This window comes from Paramisgurnus dabryanus, chromosome 18 (assembly GCF_030506205.2).
Source record: "Paramisgurnus dabryanus chromosome 18, PD_genome_1.1, whole genome shotgun sequence".
Classification (NCBI taxonomy): Eukaryota; Metazoa; Chordata; class Actinopteri; order Cypriniformes; family Cobitidae; genus Paramisgurnus; species Paramisgurnus dabryanus.
The window spans coordinates 10,908,241-10,912,654 of NC_133354.1; the positions used below are offsets into that span (position 1 = coordinate 10,908,241).

At 35.4% G+C, this 4,414-nt stretch overlaps 1 long non-coding RNA gene across 4 annotated transcripts; it reads left to right on the plus strand.

Annotated features, from left to right (window-relative positions):
• Positions 1-398: 398 nt before the first annotated feature.
• On the plus strand, positions 399-4,414 carry LOC135721709 (uncharacterized). Of its 4 annotated transcripts, none has more exons than XR_010521546.2 (4): positions 399-807; positions 1,348-1,562; positions 2,525-2,741; positions 3,310-4,414. It is a non-coding gene; the product is annotated as an uncharacterized lncRNA (long non-coding RNA). The 4 variants fall into 4 exon arrangements; XR_010521543.2 differs by having other exon boundaries at positions 400-1,019; XR_010521544.2 differs by having other exon boundaries at positions 400-658.

Consider the following 4,414-nt stretch of genomic DNA (forward strand, 5'->3'; position numbering starts at 1 on the left):
ACTAAAAAAAAATGCATTGACATATCTTAAAATACATCAGTGCTCTTTGTTTTGCCTTAAAATGCACACAGGTAATGTTTTTAGTAAGGTATGTTTGTTTATTTTTTCCTAATTAGGCTTAATCCTGGTTTAAGAAAACCCCTGTTCGGGAAAACACCACTTAATGTCTGTCATTTAGTTTTTTGCGTTCATATTCTTAACTTTGGACATAGATTTATTAATATATTATTAAAATGATAAGATCATTAATGCATTGTCGGTAAACCATGCTTTCAATGAAACTGGCTTTAACAACAATAACTCGTTTTAGTCATTTGTGCATTGCATGTCGTTACCACTAATGAGCACAAGATGGCAGATGACTTCTTCGCCACTATCATTTTGAGTCGTATTTTAAAGGAAGATTTACAAGCAATAGCATGCAATGATTTTACTATAGCCAACTTATTAAATGAAGATCCAAAATCAGGAAGTCAAATGCAGTTTGAGATTTATTAAGAATAGTGTGTTATATAACAGGATATAGAAGAGGCAGATCATTATTTTCACACTCCATCACAGCAGGTGGCGGTATGCACCTTTAAAGTTGGTTCGTAACCCGCCATTAAACCAAAAGAAGAAGATGAAGATCGTAACGTCAGCTCATCGTAAGCAATAGGTAAGTGCTCGCTCACAAGCTTATGAATAATTATATTGCAGCGAATGCGTTACGACAGGCACTGTCATTGTGTGAATAATTAATGATATAGTGATCCAAGCATTACGTCGAGTTTGCCGTAAGCTTACCTCATAGCCATCATAAGCCAGGTACGCTGACGGAAGGGTAACGTAACCACACGGAAGAGCCAAAAAGTACTATGGAGGAATACAAACGCAAAAGCAGCAGCAGTAACAACAACAACAACAACAGAAAACAGTTTTGTTAGATAAATGGCCTTGGGCAAAAGTCTTTATAACTGCAATAACATAAGTTAGTGGAAACAGTGTCAGGCTTTCCCAGATGGAGACAATATAGTGAGGTTAAATTTTAGTGCTGTTTAAATGAATGCGTTGTGTTTGTTATTCATTTAAAAATATGAACATAAAGTTATGACTCATGACAAACTGGCAAGAGAGTAAATAACACAGATCTGTCCAAATATGAGGGAAACTATATTCCTTTGTAGGCCTACTGTGTAGCATTATTAGAGTAAGTTGGTCTATATAATTTCCTTGTTGATTTTACATTAATACTATGATTTTACATTTGAATAACCATTGTTTCAAAAATCATAAAAACAAATCTGATTCTAGTTATTACTAATACAAGCAACTTTTTATGGTTTTCTATATGCTTGTCTTTCACAGATTATTCACCCAGTGTTTATTCACAAGATTGACCGAAGCTTATTTAGATGACCAAATTATGAACAATGACCCACCCTGAGGCTGTAAGAGTGTGCCTGATGAGAGAATGTGTACTTGAAGCAGTTATAGGACTTAATATATTCAAGAAGACCAAGCGATCCTTATAGGACTACATGCAAAGCAATGTACTCCAGACCGCACAACTGGACATACAGGTACTTTTTAAAAAGCTCATTATTCTTCTTAACTTAAACATGCATGCTTATTCTTTCTGCTATTGTCTGTTTTATTATTAGTAAACAGTTTTGTTTTAAATTGTCAAAACATCTTTATCCTTTTTCAGATGATATTTTTGTTAAAGATTTTTATTATCTACATGTCATGTCTGTGTTTATTTCAAGTGCAAACAGTAGAACTGTCACAAATTAATATATTTATGACTTTGCACCTGCACTTAATTTAGACATTTTTAAGCATTTAAGGTCAAAATCAGAGTGTAACTTTTACTTTTCATACTAAATGAAATATTCAGTTTTCACTTGTTAACCTGACCGATACAGCAACCATCACACCAAACATTCCAAAACCTGTTTCTGTCTAATGAAACAATCAATGAATTTGGGCAACCAGTATCTGATTGAATACTATAGCTACAAGTGTGTCACAGCTTTGTTCTGATTGGTTGTTTCTGTTTATGTGTTTTGTACGCTGTGTGTTTTGTCATTGGTTTGTTTTGACAGGTGGCCATGCACGTACCAGTCATTGTCTTAAGCCCAGGATACACTGCAAGATTTTTGCTCTCCTATAATATCATTACCTTATCACACTGTGCGACATGGATCATTTAAACTTGGGTACGACAAGCATGTAGACTGTATAATGATGACACCTATTGACTCATAGGTTGTGATGACTGTGACTCCAGTTAAGTGCAATGTCACCAGCATGTGCTAGTGTTAAACAAATACTGGTAAGCTGGTCGACATAGGACCACCGAAGAGCCACGATCACAGAAATTGCCACAAATGTTTCACGATGGTAATCTTTCGTTTGGGACCGCCAAAAATCATGCAGTGTATCCCAGGCTATATCCTCCCCTCCGTCTAGTCATCATCTCATTAATTATGAGATGCGCTGTCAGTGCTTTTTCTTTCTGACTCTTCTCTGTTCTCTCCAGATTGTGCCCTGATGCCATCTGCCCCGTTCTCCCGGCCTCATCTTCCCTCTAAATGCCTAGCTTCACATCGGTTGGCTCTTCTTTGGCTCTCTTCATCCCGTCTGCCTGCCTCGCTGCTCTCCCTGATAACATTTCCTGACTGATGCCTTGCACTCTGACTCTTTCTGCAAGGTGCCATTCTCAGCAGTGACTCAATTTAGTGCCACCCTGCTGCTTGGTGAGTCTCTGCATTCTGGATTGAGATTTTCATTGTGCATTCAATAAAATGTTTTGTGCCTACAGTTGAGTCTGTGACTTTTTTTGACCAAGTGATGTAAGTAAGGTCTCAACTTTATACCTTTTAATATTGATTTCTAGTTACACAGTTGTCTTTATGATGGGCCTAGCATTTTTTAGAGAGTCTGTATTTCTGTTTCCTATGTCAATACTACCTATTACAATGTTTTTGGTTGAAAACAATTATATCCCTTTGTTGCCAATGTTTGTGGTTTATGGGTTTTATTAATAATCAAATATTAAATAAGATTCATTTACAACTGAGCAAAAAAAAAATCCTTTTGGAGTTTATATTCCATATAATTTGCCTAATTCTTACTAGAGTACATGTAATAAAGTTCTGTTTCCTTTTTCATTTATGTTTTTACTACAGTACATTCTGATTGTATGAAGTTATAAGACTTAACAGTTTACAGGCTGTGATGTGCATTAAGCCTACATATACTAACATTCCTAGGTCACCCATTTCCCAGGGCAGCACAATAAACTTTACCATTTCTGTGTTGCAGGCATTGCACTTCTGAGGTCATCACCATCTTTCTTCAGCCAACCAAAATGATTCTCACTACCCACCCCAGCTCTGCTAAGCTTGATGTTGGAGGTCTGCTGTTTTTGAAGCAGGGGACCACTGTCCATTAAAGGCTTCATAAACCATTTAACAAAATCACATAAGATAGGGTAGTTCATATTCCATGCGATGTGCCATACAATGGAAGGGCCATGTTCCTTATCACATCTGGAAACTGCAAAGCTCCTGTCTCCTCAACAATTTACGAACTAATCAATTATTAAATGAAGAAATGCTATGGAAAAGCAAATATATTTCTTCCTGTGGAGTTTGAGTCTTAAATTTAGTAATTACTGTTTAATGGCATAAATAAAAGTTAAATATTATGTTATTTTAAAAGCATCATGTATCTTTCTTCATTCCTAATGTATTCTACTAGTAGTGTGTCAGGCACTTTAACCCTTATGAAAAAAGCCAAGGAAAATAGAGAGCATCATATCAAAACAACTGTTTATTTGCACATGCAACATTAAACTATGGTATACATCTCTGTTTTCATTACAATATTGAAAAGGATGAGTATTTGGAGTCTACAGTACTGCTTGCTCCATCTCCAGCAAAGATAAAAACATCCCAAGAAAAAGGAGTCATTCACATAGTATTCCTCTTTTTACAACCGCAACACATTTTACACAGACAACACAGCATCTGGAGGACGTATATGATCCTCACCAGTGTAATTTATTGTTTTTTTCCTGTGTGTGTCTAATGATAATAAAAAAATTATAATTGATCAATTATACTTTGAAGGATAAAGCAAAACTACTATATTTACTATAAAGCTATCTAAACCAATAGCAGCTTCATAAGACTTACGGTGGTTATCAAAGGGACTAACAAACAAATATAATGCATATGGGTTGACCTATGAAAACATAATGTCCTGTTTTCATTTGTCAGTTACCAGTTAGGCTTTAGAAGCATGATAAAGTTAAAGTGTATTTAAAAATATAGTTTGGAAAAATGTGTGAAAGTGGTCATGAATTTCAAGGGTTGAACGATTATAGTTAACTGTTTAAAAATATGTAGTTGTAGCCTACTAATGC